The sequence below is a fragment of the Melanaphis sacchari genome, unplaced genomic scaffold (assembly GCF_002803265.2).
Source record: "Melanaphis sacchari strain LSU unplaced genomic scaffold, SCAv2.0 Contig0_pilon_pilon, whole genome shotgun sequence".
Classification (NCBI taxonomy): Eukaryota; Metazoa; Arthropoda; class Insecta; order Hemiptera; family Aphididae; genus Melanaphis; species Melanaphis sacchari.
This window is the reverse complement of record NW_020270366.1, coordinates 1,873,718-1,895,476: the sequence shown is the minus strand read 5'-3', so window position 1 is coordinate 1,895,476 and position 21,759 is coordinate 1,873,718. Positions and strand designations below refer to the sequence as shown.

General features: G+C 27.2%; 1 protein-coding gene across 1 annotated transcript in view; it reads right to left on the bottom strand.

The window, feature by feature from the left end:
• LOC112602814 (heterogeneous nuclear ribonucleoprotein C-like 3) overlaps positions 1–14,132 on the bottom strand; it is a 125,892-nt gene extending 111,760 nt beyond the window's left edge. Inside the window, exon 1 of the mRNA XM_025351172.1 lies at positions 14,036–14,132. The gene's annotated coding sequence lies outside the window, so the exon portion shown is untranslated. The remainder of the gene's footprint in view (positions 1–14,035) is intronic.
• Positions 14,133–21,759: the final 7,627 nt, after the last annotated feature.

The window sequence follows — 21,759 nt, the reverse complement described above, 5'->3', positions numbered from 1 at the left end:
CCGTTTTGACGATTATATTATTAATATTACGTAGGGTACCTACCTATCTATATGATCTCATGATTGACGCATTTTTTTCCCCGATAACATTTTATAATGTGCAGCCACGACGGTTTGCTTTTTTCACGCCACGACACTAACATATTAATATAATATTATGACTATTACACAACACATGCCAATATAATATTTATATTATAATGATGATTGGTTGCGATTTTTATTTTGATTTGTTTAACGTCGGATAGGTCGAAGGAACATAGTCATTTAATGTTTTGTTTTTCTACCAAATATATTATATAAATTAAAATAACCTAAAGTTATTGAGCTTATACGTACATAGACAAATCGATACCGCAGCAAAAAAAAAAAAAATAATACCGTTAAATCATCTGAAGTTGGGTTATGGTGTATCAATATTAAAATCGAATCTACTAAGACAGACGTTTCCTCAACAGATATTTACCTACTTAAGACAAAAAAAAAAAAAAAAAAAATTAAAAAATGTTTTATTTTTAAGCTTTTTAACTAAGTGATAATTTAAAATGTAAATAAATATCTCAGCATTAGAAATAAAATAGCAAATTATAATATAATGATATTAAAAAATATTTACTTATTTTTATTACTAAGAAAATTTACAATCTGTACCTAATTAATTATATACAATGAGTTAAAACGATGACTGTACATAAACATAGCATAAAATAACCCAGGAAGCACATGGCGAGGGAAATCATCCAGTAATCGAACCCTCCAGAACAAATATTAAAATAATTATTATAATAATACACCTCATAATTATAATAAGTAACAATAATCAATGATTTTAAATTTATTATCAAATTCTATTAAAAAATATTATTTTTAATAATTACTTACTCCTATTTTCATTTATTATTTTATTTTATTTATTTAAGCTAGTGATTAAATATTATCATAAACAATATGTCAGTACACATGTGGAGACTCAACTATATGTCGCAGTGTTATTGGTTTGACGGTTAAAGATTTTAGAATGCACTAATAATTAAGATTTACATTCATATTATTGTAAGTATATTTTTAGATTATGTTACAAAATCAAAGATTTTAGATTTTTAATTTTTAAATTATATTTTACAATCTGTAATGATGATAAAAATATTGTTATTGAATAGTGACAAATTTAACAATTTGAATAATTCAAACAAAAAATACTACTCATAGGATAGGAGGTTTTTAAGAGAGCAATTCTATAAAATTAATGCAATACACATGGAAATACTTATTTAGTAAAACATTAGGTAAGACAAAACACAATCGTTAATAATAAACGCTAATTTAAAATTTTAAAAATTAAAAAAAAAAACAGAATAAAATATGTTAAACGTCATGGAACACGGATGTTTATTTTTTTGGTACAAATTAATTTCAATGTGGATAATAATAAATTATAATTTTAATTTTAAGATCAAAAACGATACACTTCTTAGTTTTGAATTTATAGTTTTATATTTTTAAAAAATTTAAAAATTTCGAGTTAAGGGTGAGAAATCTCATGATTTATGATCAACAACCATTAATCGGTCGGTCTCCATCAATTTTTGCCAGATATGTATACATTTTTATTGCATGAATTTTTTATCGCTGTTTTAAACGTGTCTCACAAAACCGCAGTGAACAATATCGAAATACTGTAATTTTATATTATGTACGCATTTGATAAACTATAAACACATGACACATATAATTTTCAACGACATTCAATAAATAATAGTTACTTGGATGGTGCAGTGACGTTGTGCTTTAATAATAGAGTTTAATTAAACTGCTGAACAATGATAATATTACAAATAATTGTAGTGAACGAACTTTCCTTAAACCAATTAATCACGATAACATATTATCCGGATAAATAATAGTCTATTCGCAATTTTGTATAGTTTAGTTCTCAAAAAATTGATTTTTTTGAAAATATCCTCGAATCCGACAAATTATTGTAATAAATAACAAAAAAAAAAAAAAACTGAAATCAGCACAAATATTTTGTTTATATTCATCATAGTGACCACGGGTCAACCAAGTATTACCATGGTAATAACAGGTGTACCGTAAAAACTGTACTACATATCTTACAAAAATCATAAAACAATGTAGATACTGACTTGTTACACACCTGATGGAAATGATTGGAACCTCTCGTTTTATATAGCTATATTTAACTTTGAAATTTGTAATGCTGAGTTTATTACTAATGCTATAATTATCTTGAGCCCTTTCAAAAAATATTTGACGGTATACATTTGTTTTCGTTGAAATGTTGTTGTAAGTTTCCAAGTTCCAACATAAATTCAAATAGAAAATATAAGGAGATAAGATATCAAGAATTTCCAACAATTGTTCAAGATTTTCCGTCAATTTTATTTGTTAGATAGTTTTCAAAAAAAATTGCTACACACTGAGTGTAAACTTTGTACATCTAAACTAATAATAATATTATTTAAATATGTTATACTGACATAGAAGTGAAATTAATAATTGTCATAAGACTATCGTTAGCTTGTAAACATTATATATATTACAAGAGCATTAGAGAACTGTTAGAAATTCATAATTTACATTTTTACGCTCGAACGTCATGTTGGTTTCGAGAACTCGTGACTTATTTTATTAAAAATGTTTCCATCCCGCGTCCGGAGAACGGCAAAACTTACCGAAAACCTTTCCGGCAAACTCTGCCGCGTAATTAATGAGCGAGACAAGTCCTGCGCGTGCTGTCCCCACGATATTAATGTATTTTAAATGAACCCTCCTCACAGACACCTGTAAAACTAACGACTTTTTAATACCTTTATTACGTTTATATCTATATATGGAGGACGTAAACGTGGACATCTCACAAACTCGGCACCAGGGTCTTCACATTTAAATTTGAAAATAAAACCAACAATGCCGGTCGACGACTAAATACATCTCGTCAAACGCCTCGTCTAGTGGTAGTTGGGGGGTGATTATGGTACCGTGCTTAGGTCGATGATATTCATATAGTGGGTCATATTTTTTGTATACGAAACCATTTTCGTTAATTTTAAAAATGTGGCTACTAGTCCACTACTGCGTATTGTACAATAACAATTAAAGGTAACGCACTGTTACCTTTAGTTTTTCGAAATATTTTGTTATGTTAAATAGAGCAATATGTATTTTTATTGTTCGATTCCACTTATCATTGTAAAACTGTATCGTCATATTCATGAAATAAGTTGATCTCAAAAAATTAGATAAATTATGCGTGTTGAATATCATACACTATATTGTATTCAATGGCACTAAACATGTCTACATACTTTGAAGTATTGACCTATTTAATCTAAGGTAAGAATGTGTTATTAAAATTTATTATTTTAAAATAAAGTAAAAACTACATAGGTGATGTAATAATATTGACTTAAGATGCCTGTACTCATGTAGTTTTAAATTCAGATATCATTTGGGTCATGGTATGTGCACCAAGCTATTAATATTAACTAGTGTTTAAATTAAGCTTTTTCAGACTCGCGATAAAATTGTACTTCTTAATATTTATAGCTCAAAAGGCGTTTGAAGTCTTAACGTTCGAGATTTATATCATTCATGGTTGACGAAGAAAAAAATGAGTTATTTATGATTGTAGTGTTAATATAATTATTATATGTATTTTACATAATATAGTGTCCAAATAACACGATGTCTAGTAACTTTTGAAATGTGCAACATAAATCTAATTTAATTTTAATTTTAAAAATTCTAACACTACAATAATATTAAATATGATTTCAAAGCTTCTTGTTGAACTAATTAACGCTTGTTTCATATTATACGATTATTAAAACTACAGTTTTGTCGCACAAAACGTTGTTCTGGCTGAATTATTTTTACGAAAACACAGAATTACTTAATAAAACATTATGTCTTACCTATCTACATGTATTATTTTGATAATATAACGAATTTATTATATTTATCATGAACGATGTAGTTATACGGTTATTACAAATTCCAAGATAGTGTTTTTTACTTATGGACTATGATCGCAGTAATTTGCGTTTTTCGTTAATATCCTTATATACGGTAGGTTATTATTATACAACCGTTTTTTTTTTTTTATCCATTTTAATATATTATAAAAAATTAATTTAAACGTAAAAATATATTATACAACGATATTGTTATACATTTTTGCAAAGTTACGTTTTACGCTTTACGTTTAGACGGTCAGTCGTCTCGTGTTGTCTTCAACTTGAATTAACGAAAATAGAAACAACAAAAAAACGTTACATGCGATATTTTATTTAACTATCAATCTGCATAACTTAATACTCGTATATTATTTATATATAAAACAAATGTTTTAAAGGTAAACTTTGTTTTCTAAAAATTTAGTAACGTTTTTGAAAATACATATTATTTTTTTTACATTTTTTACAATTCAAAGTCATTATAAAAATGACATATTTGTAAACAAATGTGATAATTTAAAATGTAAAGTATTACCGTTTGTGAGTTTTTACTTTTGTGAATAAATAGTTATATAAGATTGAAATTTTCGTCAAATGGAGATAGAGTGACATACGAAAGGTACCAAAAGTGTAAATTATCTATTCACTATAATCTGCAGAGAACTTAAATCATTAACTCATAAAGTCGCAACTAATTAACGACCACTCGTTCGAAATTCTGTTATTTGAAAGAACTTTAACAAACGAGCAATAAGAATTATTAAAAATATTTAATCGTTTTTATTTTTTTTATTTAGTTTTAAAATATTGTGTTGGTACATTGCAACTTGTAAAAGAAGATGAGTGTTGACCTTCACAAGAATCGTTCTGTAATTTATATAGTATTGTTATGCGAAATGTGTTTTATGTGTATATTTATTAGATTTACCATATTTGGTTATCATTATTGTATGTATTATCATATAATATAATATATATACACGTATGTGTACCTACAGGGGAGACGGTAAATATATCTTTTATGCGGCAAACGTTTTACACGGAAAATGCGGTTTTACCTGCCTAATATTCTTAGGGTACTGTTTTCATGTATATAATATTATTGTGTATATTCGGGTGGGAATACTTATTTATAATGTATAATATGCGATATCTACCTCTACCTAACCGAATTAATCTGAACGGAAGCGGTGTGTGTAATAAACACGCTTGCGGTGAATATAAACTATGTACATAATATAACAATCGTTATTAGAAATTTAATTCTAAAAAAAAAAAAAAAAAATAGCAGCCAACTATAAGGATTTATATATTTATGGTAATATAACGATATTACTGTTATTGATATAACATGATATTATTATTGTTATTATTATGTAGTAACTGGATATAAGATCGAAACGACGATAGTTTTGGTTTTTTATTTATTATCATTATTTAAAAGTCATGGCACGATTTTAGGTGTTTGGCTTTGATAATATTTTTTTTAAATACTCATTTTGATTTCATTATAATCGCGTTGATAAAACGAATGATTCAAGAAAGTGGTAAAACAGCATTTTTACATAAAAATGTTTATCAGAATCATTCAAAATTAAAAGAAACAAAAATATTCTTGATATTCTAGGATCACAATAAAGTAATTCACAGCAGTTATGTTGCCGTTAAAGAAGTTAAATAATAATTGTATTTGTTTCTATACATTTTCACTGCAATAAAATATTATAAATAATATGCATTATAATTTCAAATTTCAAATAAATACTTCTTCCTGGAGATCTCAAATCAATACATATATATATATAATTATATCATATCAAATGTTATGTACAAAAAATGTTTAATACACTGATATTAAAAATCAAAGCTTTCGCTTAAATTTTATGATGACAACCAAGTTCAGATAAAAATTACAGTATAATTTATACAAATAGATACTTTTTTTTTATTATTCACATCAATAATTATTTATGGTAGATAAAGAATAAAAAAAATCAGGTAATTTTTATAATAAATGTATAATGGTAGGTAGTCAATCATTATAGTAATATAATTATGGTAGTAAGGTTTTAAATTAATGCAAATGACGTATATTATATTTTTCAATAAAAAAAAATAACTGATAACACGGCGTATTGAATAGGCAATTTAGCTACACTACTAACCGCTGTAGGTGGGTAGGTGTGTTCCTCCCGTAACTTAAGATTAATGTATTTATTTTAGATATTTATATTGCATAAAAATCTTTAATTGGTGTGGCTTGTAATAGTTTTTGATTATTGGTTAATCCAATTTGGAAACAAATAAGCATTTAATAGATATAATACTTTGCACTTAATATATATATATATATATATATATATATGTGTGTATAAATCGTTTTTTTTAACTATTAATAATAATAATAATATGAGTTTGAAATATTTAAGTCATAATTTAAAACCACAAACTCAAAAGAAACAAATTGTCAACAGTTTACTAACTGGGCCAATTATTTTATTATTAAAACAATACGTGTTTTGAAGTGTATGGTTCAATAATTTAATACATATATTAATACAGTTTCAATATACGTATATATAATCACTTCTCGATTAAAAGATAAAATAAAATAAATAAAATTTCAAATATTTTAATTCATTCACAATATTACTTTTTAAGCGAGTAATGAACACAAGTATCTATCTTTTATCTCACCCTATGATAAAATTCTATAAACCAGATTCTATAGACGTATTTTTGTTATTATTTGACAATTCGCACCCTGACACTAGTTACTGTGTACAATATTATTTCTCTATTTTAAGTCCATTAATCCATTAATATGAATGTTTGTCCACGGAAACACACACATTATATTGAGGCGTTTAAAACGTGTGGATACATATATTATTTCATTTATAAATTTATAAATAACAGTAATTATATATATTTGTTTTTTTTGTACTAACATCGCAATCAAAGAGAAAATACACATGATCTACCCTATATATTTGTACACTGCAGATGATACCTGTCTAATATTCACACGATTCATGCTCATGTTACTATGATTGGTATAATCTCGTCATGTATTATAATAGTATAATATCTTCCGTTTATGCAGACAAATTATTTGCTGTACTGTTGACACACAACAACCTTTTTTTTTTGTCCCTATGTCGACAGCTCACGTGCTTTTTTCGAAACACCGCCTCGAATTACTTTGCTTGAATGCGACCTAATTGCATTTGATGTATTATTTATTTTTATGATTATTATTGTTCGGCCAGTTCGATGAGGTATAACAAATACGTAATAATATATTGGTTCAATGAACTACCTGCCATGAACATGATTATCTGTCTGATCAGCGATTGACGATCGATATTATGAAACTATCTTTTTATTCGTGATTGGCCAAGCATGATCAACTCTTATTTAATCATTTTTTGATGGTAATTTTATTTAAATTATGATTATTGGAATCTTCTAAAGTATGCTGGTGAAGATCAAATTTTCAAATAAGTGCTTAGATTTTTAACAAAACCATTTATATTCTGTTTCGAGGAATATGTCTAATGTCTATATTTATCACGGAAACGGCATTTTTTAGCTGTAAACTGATAAGCCGATGGTTCAATTGAAAATGTTGACAAATATAAATTTAAATCCAATTGAGTAGTTTCTGAGTTATCATCAGCTAGCTTTAAAATGTAAATATCAATGGTGATAACTTGTGATAATAATAGTATTTTCTAGAGTTTAACTACAAGATAACATTTAATATTACAAGTATTTAATTTATGTAAAACCATAATTAAAGACTATCATATTTATTCCATTAAATTTAATAACTCAAAAACTACGAATTTCAATTTATATACATTCACGGTAAAAAAAAAAATCATTTGCCTAATAATATACAGTAATATTTTTGTTTGGAAAAATAATTTCAAAAAATATACGATATAAAAATAAAATACTCGAACTTCGGACCTTTAATTATTAAGTAACTAAAAATTTCAAAAAATTAAATTTAAGTTAAATGCGTTATAAGAGGTAAGTGAATGAGTACGTTTGCTGAATCACCTTGTATCGGCTTATAACCATGGCGTCTGTAAGGTCGTAAAATGAGAAACTGTCTCCTATATACATGATTCGCTCTTAGCACACTTACTAGTTTCTTTATGTGAGAGGTATAGGGTTAATTTGTTAAAGGTTGGCAATTCATTGTTAATTTAAAAAAAAAAAACGACGTTGGGAATTATTACACAATAAAGATCGATCCCTAGAAATCGAAAAAACAATGTTTGTGGTTATATTGTACTCGTATATTTTTATACACATAAAAAAAATATTTCAAACGCTTAAATATTCCAACATATTTCATATTAACTTGCAGAATCTTTAAAAAAAACGTATTAAAAATATATTAGATCATTCAGAAGTTTTAACACTTTATCATAATTATATACAATATAATGTTATGTCATAGCTATGATTGAATGTTGAATAATATGAAATAAATATTATCATCTACGTTATAACTTATTAGTTATAAATTATAACGATATATTTGTAAATATTGTAAATAAAATTATTAATAGTATTATTATATTTATACGGAAAAAACGTTATATATTTTCAAAAACATATTAATCCTAAATATTAACGTAATATTTTATATTATTTTGCTAGTCCTCTAACCATCTTTTGAAATTAATTTTGAACAACAGAAAAAAATATGATTATTAAAAATGTACTTAAAATCATATTTTTCTACAACGTCCGAACTACTGAATGTCAAGTATTCATATGAAAATATCACTGTACCTACGTTGTTTTATTGACATTGAATCAATAAATTATATTTTCCGTAATAATAATAAATAAATAGTAACAATGGGTACGTCCGTTTATATGTATCAGTATTATTGTATTTACGTTTCAGCTGCGATATGTCAATTCGAACGTATTGAATTCGATTATTAATTATTATTGTTTGTGTTTAATTTTAGACCCATAAATCATACATAATAATATAATATGACGGCAACCATATCGAGAAGTCGATGCGCTCACAGGCTGTGCTTACCGTTGCTTGTTTTTACGTCATCGGCTGTGTTTACATTCTACAAACACACGTCCATAAAAACGTTTTGCAGATCACGTGCATGCTCCACAGAAACATCCGGTTGCGTGTTGTTATAACGTTTAATATAATAATATTGTTAGATAATAATCTGTAAATATTCACATGAACGAGAAGAAAAAAAAATGATCGAAAGCAATATATGCTGTGCATATATTGTTTTTTATCGGAGAATTACGGTACCGCCGAAAAATGAAACTTATCTCATTCCTCGGCTTTATTTCTTTTTACGGGAATATTATATTAATAATTCTTAGCCTTTTTTTTTTTTTATGTAAGGTAACTAAAGCGATCATTTTATTTATAATTTTAGATTCTGAACGGAGCTAGGGAGCCATATTGTTTGTACAATGACGTTTACTTTGTTTGTTTTTTCAGGGACAATAAAATAGCTCAAAACGTTCGTGCTACAGCATCTTTATACATTACCTATGTATACAGATTGAAAAATGAACGCAAAGTTTATACATTAGAGAGGCCGTTTTTTTTTAAATTATATTTATTTAAAAGCAATTCAATTTTGCTATGCAAAAGTATTATTCAAGTTGATTAAAAGCATTATTTGCCATTAATCATATTTTACCATGGTACCACGTAATCGCCATGTACATATTATATGTATATTGTAAATTATAATTTATTATACAATTATTAAATCAAATGCAATTTTGACTAGTGTCCAATTATAGTTTGTATGTACAAGCGTATAAGTCGGTTAATTCGAAATGCGCGCAGAGATAATATGACTTCCGGTGGTCATTTATTAAAGTCATAAGTATGTGTAAAAAATAATATATTATAATATTTTTTCCATCATAAATCTGTGAACTCCCTCTTCACTCTCCATTGTCGCACATTAATCAACTTATCGAATTTTTATTTGAAAAAATAATGCCAACTTCCGAGGATGAAGCGACGAGGATGCGACATCCACTCAAATACTATGCTACCAACGCTACACATGTACACACGCTCACATATCATAAAGAAAGAATGTGAAAATAATTTATTAAATTCATTATATCGTGCTCAAGAATAATAATTATTATTATGAATATTATAATACCGCGGACGTGGTAGCCCTTCATTCATGTAATATTTAAATACCACACAGTGTGATACGGATGCATATTTAAAATAATCGTTTGCCGACAGCAGTTTGCTTCGTCGATCCGTTCCTGTTCCTTTGAATTTTACATTATTATTATAATAACATGTTAATCAGCTATTTATCGACTAAGAAGTTTCATTAACGCCTCAAGTCATGATATTATATCCGTCACACGGCGTAATCATAATTTTACCGACGTTCGGTTCTTAACACTTAGTTGTTTTTATAAACATAAATATATACATATGTATTTATATATTTGTAGGATTCACCGTGCGCGTCAGCCGCATCGTGTACTAATTATTAACTCGTCGAGTGTTTTGTTTCACAAATTTACTGGGTCAAGTACAATTATTCCTATCTTGTTTTCTACCACCACCCTCGCGTCGTGAGTACCAAACTCAACTTAGACATAAACAGTATTATTTTTATACGTTTTAGTCGAATTACAAGAAAATTCTTCACTAAGTCAAACAGTCGCAATTAGTCGTCAAAACGATCGTTTCCGAGACAAACTATTCTTTTAATAATAATTAGTTCCGTCGCCGCCGTCCAATTAGTTTTTACAACAACGCAAGCGACAGCGTTACATTAATAGATATGATGTGCATTTTGAATTTCGATTGTTTTACGTGAAACTTTATTAAGACTTGCACATAAATTTAAGACTCATTCATACAGCAGAACGCGACCAAAACTACGCACGATGTCTGCAGTGCATAAACTTTTCGTGCAATTAGATAACTTTGGGACTTTTATAAATGCACGTGTTTACCCGTGAAATGACATAGACGCAGTGTACTTAAATATATATATGTGTATATGTGTGTGTGTTTGTATATATCGTGGTCTAATGTTTCGGAGGCAATCGTCGATATACCGAAACTTAAACGCCCACACAAGATGGGTAATATATAGTGGCATATATAGCAATTATAATTATAGACACGCACAGTCCTAGTTGAAAGCAAGTCGTTTTAAAACTATGGGTCAAAAACATAGCAAATAAAACATAATAATAATATTATATCAACAAAACGATAAAATAATAATAATCGACTTCAGCATTTTTTGTAATACGATATCGCACAGAATAAGCATACGCTTTAATTATTTTGACTATTATAATCATTTTGTATACTCGATGTACTCGAAAATTTAAAGAATATTTATATTTTTCAGATAAATTCATCGATTGTATATAATAGTCTTATGACAGTAAAAAGCGAAGACTATTCATTCAGCATAGAATATTTTTTCACTCTTAAGAATTTTTTGGATAAAGAGAATATTTTAGTTTTTTTAGAGTGGTATATTGGTATATCTTGTAAATTTTGAAAAAAAAATACAGACATATTTTAATTTCAAATCATTATTAGTAGTTTTGATTGTGAGGTATACTAAGTATACATATATTTTTTATCGATTACTATATTTTTTTAATTTTTATTTTGTTGGAAAATTGTTTTGAGTAATTACATAAATTATTCTCCATCCAATACTTTTAATCATTTTGATTCAACCACAACGACTATTTTAAATACTATCTATTCAAAGTGCCGTTCTTTTATATATGTTTTTTTTAAAAAAATAAATTAATAAAAATAAAAAAAATTTTTTTTTTATTAAAGCCTACTTTTTTAATTTTAATCAATTTCACTTAAAGAATATATTAAGTAGACTATATGTTGTAGGTCTTTCAGAGCGTATTAGCATCATATTTTGATTGTTTTCAGCATAAAAATCTAGTTATATTCTAACCTTGGGTCATAATGGTCATATAATTTAACAATTTTTATGAACCTTGTAAATCATAAATCAGTATTTTTGTTAATATTTCAATAAAAAAAAAAAGTTTGCACAATTTTCACTTCTTTTAAACTGATGATTATTGGTACATTATCAATGGTATTAACTCTATTTACAATTTAATTACTTTTAAACAGTGATATATATAATATATTATATAAGTTTACGAATGACTATCAATTTTTATTTAACGTTAGAGAAATAGTAACTTTATTTACTAACTAATCACTAACATAATATGATGTAGTATGTAAAGATATATTTTATATTATATGCACATATTTGTGTGTAAATACGATTTTAAAATTTAATTTGTACACTCTATTTATTGTTAACCCGTACTTATATAAATATTACAATAAAAATATTTATAAATTGTTTTTTAACGATTTTTAAAGGCCAGTACGCAAACTGAAGATACCATACATCTTAATATAAATATTGAAAATTCCAAATGAAGTCAGAAAATTCCTTCGATATTGGACCACGAGGTCCCGAATAATGAAAAAATAGTCTTAGTATTTAATAACCAAAACCTTCATTCGAAGAATATTTTTTAGTAATTAAAGTTTTAATAAAGTATGAAATTCTAAACTTAGAAAAAATATAAAATACAGAGATAATATATCGGAACAATGTTTTTAATATTATAATGATAATATATATATATATATGATTATATCAATGTTATAAAAATCAAGAAATTTTAGAAAACGGCTTTTAATTCCATATTATGTATCCAGTTTAATAGAATTAATACACAATACTCTTTTATTTCATTAAAAAGTTTTTTGCAATATTTATTAAGTAATTAATAAATTTGAACGAATAAATAAATAATACACTATTAACAACAAATAAAACATTTCATTAAAATAATTATGTTATTAACATTTAAAACTTTTTTCTATTCTATTGTTTGTAGCCACTCAGAAATATTTTATTTTATCGATTATTTGTCAAAATCTTAACTTTTAAATTTTCTATGATTGATTTTCAAGACACTATATATTCTGCATAACCGTTTTTATAAATAACAGATAAAAAAAATTTTGAAATTTTTTTCTTTTTTTTTTTTAAAAATTAACTACTTAATCAATGCCATTACTTTTGACTATAGCGTGAAATTAAAAAAAATTGTCCAATAACGTGATAATATAATATTATGTATTAGCGGGTATACTTGGCTACAAATCAAATTAATTTTAAACGTATTAGTAAGAAAAAAACTTATGAACGGTATTTTTTTTATCGTCAAGAATTATTAATTGCCACAGAATTCGTGGTTTATAAATTTTCTTTTTTTCTTTTCAATAAAAATTTTTAAAATAAAATTATATTTCGTACAGAAAATCTGCTAATTCATTTTTAGCTATACTACGCAATCTAGCAGGATGTTTCTTGTTTTTTCAATAAGAACCAACAGTGAATTAAAAAATAATAAAATTGTTATCAAACACAATTACCAAAAATATAGTGAAGTGAAAAATTGCATCAATTTTTTTTTTTTTAAACATAGTGTTTATTTTTACTTAAATTTCTATATCAAATTTATATGATTTATTACGGTCCAACTAAAAAACTTGGTTAGACACCCTTAAGGTAATATTTTTTAAATGCAAAATCACAAAAACCAAGTGTTTTAATATTTTATTTCTGTTTATTAAAATGTAAAAAATACTTTTTATCACGGTTAGATTAATGATGAAAATGTGAGTTCAATACGTAATAATTCTAGTCGAGAAAATTTCCATTTAAATAATTATTTGTTTTAAAAAAATTAAAATTAAACCAAATTTAAGTGGATAAATATTGATATGTCGCTATAACAATTGGTTTAATTTTAACGATCCGTATTCTTTGACCGATTTTATAATTCAGAAATCATTAAATAATATAATTTTACAGTCGTTATCATGTTTATCCTCTGTCGTAATACGCATATGGGTACATGAACAGATTACATAATATAATACTATTGTAATAATATTTTTTATGTACCTGGTTGCTTATTGCGATCAGCTTCGGAGGCAGCGTGTTAAGGTGGCGGCGGCGGCGGCGACGGTCGGGCGCGTGTGTCAATCGTCGGGCGAACAGCGTTCGTACTGAACCACATGCGAGACACGCCGCCACGACCACCCGACGATTTCCGGGGAGCGCAAGCGCCCGCGTCGCGACACGCCAACGCCTCCGACGCTATACCGGTCAACAAGTCACCACTGTCGAGCGCGCGCATAACGGTGTCGTCCGCACGGTTACTCGCACTCTCCGCCCTCTTGTATCGTTTCGCGGTTGTCGTTATACGCCCCCCATGCCCCCCCCAAAAAAATCAACCTCAAAATAGACCCCCTGCAGGCTGGATGTGCGTTGTTTTTACTTATTTTTTCGGTGGGCCACCATCCGCTTATGACAATTTTCTAATCGCGGCGTTCACGTACGTTTCTTCTCGTCGTCGCCCCGAATTCGTCTTAACACCCGTCCAATACGATTTGTGATAAACGGCTGATATCGTGGTGAAAGTTGCCTATCGCCTGTTCGGGCCATTCGACTGATACGGTTGGATTAATATTTTTCCTCCAATCCGTAACTTCCCCGGTCTGAATTTCGTTTTCTGACAAAAACCGGAAATTATTAATTATAAATCGAAAATAAATTTGAGTGTGAAAACGTACATTTATATTTATATTTTCTAAAACATTCTTTGGTAAACTGCTTGTAATGCGCCGTAGATAGATAATTAAACGTTTAAAGTATAAACAGATTAATTATTTTCGTAAAATAGTCCACTCGCTCGTTATTGTTTGACTTTGCCACTATAGGTATATAGATAAGACCACAAAAAATAGTAAATACTATACAGTCTGTTCGTCCAATAATTATGATCGCACCAATGACCAATAACCAGTGACAGTCTGGCCTACCAGAATATTGCGAAATTCATCGGAAATTCCCTGAGGGCGGTTGGACTTTAGGCGCACAAACTGTTATGACTTGAACATAATTTATAATCAATTATTAATTCGTATAAAATATTCGATTTTGTGGCTTGGTGTGGCGCGTTGACTACTGCCAGTCATGGAATGCGGCTGAGAGTAAGTAACGGCCACAGCTACTAGTTCCCGGATGGGTGACCACCCGGGATTATAGTGGTTAAAAACCTTGCCACACATACACGTGTTTGTTATCTACCGTAACAACCATAACAATCGTAAAAACAACCTACATGTACCAATCTTACCTCTACCCACAGTTCATAACCCCTACAACAGCTAATGGCCCTAGTTGCCGGGCTTAAGTTAGACATCATAATATGGTAATATTTTTACTAATTAATTAGTCACTTCATACGCCCAACTAGATTTAAATTTTAAAATGTTGGCAAAGCTTAAAAAAGGTGCATGAATATGTTGTAAAAAATACATTTTGTACAACAAACAACATTTCTCGACCTAAAATGTAATTTTCCATGTCGTCCTTCACTGTAACTCTCTATTGAGGCACGTATATAATATTATTGTCGTATTTCGTTCCAACAATATTCGATAAATGTGTTTTCCAGTTGTCTTTGGCTGATGTTATGCTTTCAAGACACGTGCAACGAAATTTTAACTATATTATAATAAAGCATAACTCAATTACACGTATAATACAAAGTATAATAATTATTCATCATTCGTCAATAGTTTTTTACGGGCTCTTACGCCTCGTGCAATCTAATTCGTGTTGGAATCACAATAATAATTATTTCGATTCGCGTGTTATACAAATAATGTAATAATGACATAATATTATCATTTTGTCGTTGTTAGTGCACCACAATATTGCGACTGAGGCATTTGATGCTTGAACGAATTTATTATTCTGCCGTAAATGTTTAAAAATGTTTGTTTTCCCAAGTAGTTGATGTATACATATCAAGCTTATATGCATTCCATGTCGCTGGTGAGGTATACGAGTGCGCAACGCAAAATGAGAAAAGGCAAAACGCGAGAAAAGCGTTAATTATAGATAGAAATTGCTTTGTTTTCACCCACGTATTCTCGTGAGACCATCTCGTTGGACTATAAACGTAAAACAAACTTGAATTTGTATAACGCGTTACCAAGAGAAGGGTTACTGTAACCTCTCGGATGGTTTAACCGAATTCAAATAGTAGCGTGTTTTTTTTTTCTTTTAACATGTGCTATTTTAATGTTTTTTTTTTTTTTTTTTTATTGTTATGTGACTCTATGAAATATTTAATATCAACAAAAAAAGTTTAAAAAGAAGTTGGTAGAATGAAAGAGAAGTTCTCATTCTCTCACTTACGCATACTCACTTGCTACATATTTATATATATTGTAACTTCCTTTCGTGTTACATTGTAAACTTATTGTAAATTAATGCACAGTTTAATTAAACATAATATTATTATACAAATACGTACTTAGTATGGAGCAAAATATTATATCTTATTCATCTCTGTATCTTATGTATTTATATCGTTGTTTAATAAATTCCGCATGCTATTGAAGCCCATATTAAATCCACCGTTGAATAAAAACGTAAAATCGTGAACTTGCAGTTGGAAGGTAGCCATGTAAATTGTGAACTTTTTAACTAAACTAGTTAACTTTAAGGTAGTCTCAGTTCTCTACAGTTAAATAGATAATTATTTGTATTTCACTAGAAAGTCGTAGCTTCAGAAATATCAACAGAGTAAAATTGTAATATAATATGTAACAAAAATGAATTTTTCAAGTGACTCTAAAAACTTTATCATTAATTTTATTTATTTGTCTTAGCTAAAATCGATTAGCCAGTTTAGTAGACTAATCTTGTATAATATTTTCATAGTGTTTAGAATGTAGTATATAAAGGGACGGCGTTATGTTTAGGCAAATTCAGTACATCGATATATTGATAATCAAGTGCACTTCTTCAGTAACCGGTATTGCTAGGGTCAATTCTAATTTTAAAGATGAACAAGTCGAATTAAAACTTTGGTAGTAATAATTAATAATAAATACTCATGTTTGACGTTATTAAAAAATTTTTAATTTTTGTATTTTTGCGTTTTACCTATTCTGTCATATTATTATATTAAGTATTTCTAAAACGTAATTTATACTTACATAATTTATAAAAAACCAATGCTATTAACAACAATGTATTATTGATCACATTTATGAACTTTATTAACGAATAAATAATCGATGAAATAATTAATAATTAATAACCCAGCAATAATTTTACTGCCCTCGCACGCATCACCATTCACCACATCTCGGCATCGTGCAGACAATGGATAACGGGTCGACGCCTATATTTGTCACCAACTGACTGGTGCACACACATACACACACAAACATGCACTATTTATTTGGAATATTATAAATTATTTACATTTTATGTGTAAATTTTACTGTGAATTATACTTTATACTTTTAAAAAGAGTTGGTAATAGTTCTGTTGCAATAAGCACGTCGTGAACTCCATCGGATTTCAGTAGACTTTTTTAATGTCATAAAACATTTCTTTACCTATATATTTTTTATTGTAAGCTAATAAATTGTGAGTGTTTTATCAATTTTTTGTTATTATAAGATCGGCGCTAATCATGATTAGCTTTTAATAATTTTATATCGTACGAAAGAAATTTTCACTTGATTATTTTATTTTTATTGTATGCGTAAATCATCACAATTTAACATATTAATTGCTTATTTATTCATTGTAAGCCGTAGAAGCATTGTATTTATTATTTTTTGTATATCTTGAGCTCGAATAGCTATGGTCACTTTATTTTATATCTTTGTGTGTGAATTTTTTTCTGTATAGCTAGGTGGTAGCTGACCAGCCATACACCGAATAATCGTGAGGTTTTACCTTATCGTTATTATTTATACGCATAAATATTTATGTGTTTGTGTGTATTTATGTATATATTATTTGTTTCAAAGAGAAAATTAATATTTTATTATTTATTATTACTCTTTATCTGTTGAGCCAAAATAGCCATATTTTTATATTGTATTGTTTCGTTAAAAATGATTACAAAACTCGAGTAGTGCATCATTATACTCTTAGTTAAGGTATCTCTCTACAGTACGCAAGTAGTAGGTATATATACAAGATACACATTACATATAAGCAATGGTTGGTCCATAGTGTGTGAGTAGTGCATCAAAGTTTGTTAGGCAACCGGGATTAGTATATTATTATTTTATACACCTGACCCGAACATAGATAATTCCTGCTAGTAATGTTATTTTTGCTCAGTAAATATTTTATATTTTCTGTTTTTCAATTAAAATTTTGCTATTTTCCATGATTGTATGTATGTTTTATTTTAACAGTACTCTATAATGAATATCAAATTCAAACCATTATTATTATTTAATTAACAACAAAATATAATACTCATAATTATTTGGTTCATTATTTTAGATTCTGCGTGACATGATATTAATTTTTTTTTTTTTTTTTTGGGGGGGGGGGGGAGGAGAGAGAAAGTAAAATATTTTATATATTTTTTTAATAATTGGAAAAAAGAAAAAAAAGAAAAACGGTAATTTTTATACGAAACTAGTTTTCATTGAAATTTATTATTTTATTTTATTTTAATTCAGAAACAAATAACAAAAGACATTTGAAATATTCATAAAATCTTTATATACGTCTTTTCTATAAAATATGATATAATATCTAAAATGTTTGTGTTATTCTTTTTTTAATTTTTTTTTCTGTAAATATCAATAAATAAAACTAGTCAAAGCATTTCAAGGTTCCTCATTAGTAGTTTTTTAAAAAGTTTTATATAATTTGAATTAATTTATAGTAATTCAAATATATTATTAGTAGCAACTTGAAATTTTTAAATATATCTTTATACTTAATATATACAATTAATATTCAAAACATTTAGGTTAATTTTAAGCAATTTTCAAATTTTAACATTAAACACGTAGAAAACGCAGTATTCACTCATATGTTAAAAAATAAATTACTTAAATATGTACTATTTAAACAGTTTAATATTAATAAATGCAATGTTGTCTGTAAAGATTTAATCAATCTATTCCAGTTTATACTAATATTAAAATAATTTACTATAATGGCCATACAAATATAATATAAAATATCTTTTTGGCAGGCAGTCACCTTTAGAAAATATCGAAAACTTACTAAATGTGTAAAAGTTAAATAATTTTGTACCCATAAAATCAAATAAAAGTAGTGATTTGGACAAATATTGGTACATACATTAAACGAGGAAATAAAGATTTTGTACAGCGTCATAAATTATTTAATTCTCCGATAAAAATTGGAAGCATAATAATGATTAATAAATGTTATGGTTGATCGTAAAATCATAATATACTGTTCATAAAAATATTTAAAATCTTTCATTTTCAGGGTCATATTTTAATTTTGATAAAATTAATATCTTTTTCCAAAACAAAATCGTTCGTTATTTAATAAAATATATAAAATATATTACTATGTTTACATTTATAATTATTTAAAGTACTATTACTATAGATTATTATTATAGGATTGATTCACTATCTATCACAATAATAACGTATATATATTATATTTATGATTATATGAATTTAGGCTTGAATATTTTAGACGTACGTTCACGATTCATTTAAACTTAATCGTTGATAGTAACCTACAATAGTATAACGAAATATAAACTATAATTGAAATATGATGTAAACTCATAACGCAAAAATACAATTATCACAAATATGACGCATGTCATATTTTTTCGTCAGTAAATGTATAAAGGTGTTTATACAACAGTATAATAACAATAACAATAATAATAAGGTTTTTGAGATCAATCAATCAGTCTTCATCGTTTTTATTTATTTTTTATTATTATATTTTTTTCATATTCTTCAGCAATTACCACGCTACAATAATATTGATTTTTCTCACGTCATCAAAAATATTATTACTATTTCTCATCCATATCATGTATTAATATTATAATGGTTCAGACTATTTCGTCAGCGAATATGACGTGTTTAATATGCATGTTATTAATTATAAGTGGAACAGAATATAGAACTCAACTCGTGTGAATTTGACCTCTACAGTTATTATTATATTATCATGGCATACAGATCATTTCATGTTAATTTCGACGTGTTATCTGCAAACCGTTACACACTAATGATAAGAATGACCGAAAAATTCGATATGATAATTCGCGAATTGTAAACAATTAATATTTTCCGGTCGCCTTTCACTATACACTTATACTTTATTTCCAACAATTTTAATTTTAATTTTATTTTTTATTTTTAATCTAGAGAATTTTATGATCTGTAAGGTAAGGTTTACAATAAGCGCAAGTGAAAAGAAAATTAATATAGAAAAGACAAAATAATGGAGTCAATTTTTTTTTTTTTTTATAACTCGGCAAAACGTGTTAATAACTTTTAATAGTTTTGATCCACCCAAGTCCATAGTAAATTTAATGAAAGTCGGTATTGAATTTATTAATTCTAAATATATTTCTACTGATTTTTCGTATATTGCGTTTATGGTTAAAGCTGACTTTATTAAAATTAGTATCATAAACATTTTACTAATTTTCTAATACATGTTCGAAATCGTGAATTGTTTTTTAACTATAAGTGCTAAATAAAGTTGTAGTAAGTTAATCGTAATATTGAATATTTTAAATGATAATTATTACGAACTTATTAGGCAGGTATTCCGAATAAGTATTCCGATTGTACAAGAGCACAATAAATTATTCGTTAAGTATTAAGCAATAAAAATTAATTTGGAACTTTAAATTTAAAAAACATAATACTCCTGAAATTAAATAGTAATAGCATTATGAATATTTCACTTAAAAATTGTATTGATAGTTATTATATCGTAGTACGTATTATTTATAGCAGTTTTTCATATAGTACTATTTTATTTGAAAAATGCATTGCTACTTACAGTTATGTTTAGTGTACCAGGTATATAATATTATAATATACAAAACCTGCTAGCTAAAAACGCGTCGTCCCTCGAATTTTCACGCAGCCGGACTTTTCATAAAATAAACTGAAAATGATAATTTTTGCCCTTTGGGAGCATAATATTATTATATTCAGCGGCGACACAGTGCGAAAAATTTACGAACCGGCGTCGTATACACGCCAAGGGTTTCGTTTTTCGAAAAAGGTCAAATCCAAAGGTGTTAATTAAACCACATGTATGCATAGTACATATATTAAATAATACGATATACTTACGCACAGCCGCCGTCGTATGGTATGATAATAATATAATATAATATAATACCTATCCCCGTAGCTTATCTCCATACCTTCTATTTTAAAAAGCGGGTGCGTACAATAATGATCATAATGATGACAATAATATTTATTGAAATATGAAACAAAATTAGCAAATATGTTACAATATGAGATAGTGAGTTACATTACCTATAAAAACAAGACGGTTCACAAATCAAGCTCATCCTAGTAACCATTTATCATTGAATGCATATTTTGTTAAGACTATAATTTTTGATACTCGTAAGTCTAAAATAACATATTTTCTGTAGATATTTGGATTTAAAATAATCATTAAAGGAAAATACATTTGCAGATACAGACTTTATTTCTTTCCAATTAGAACAAGATGGAAGGATATTTGTTTTACGAGATGGTCTTAAAAGCTGTAACCCCCCCCCCCCCCCCCCCCCGAAAAAAAATCTTGAA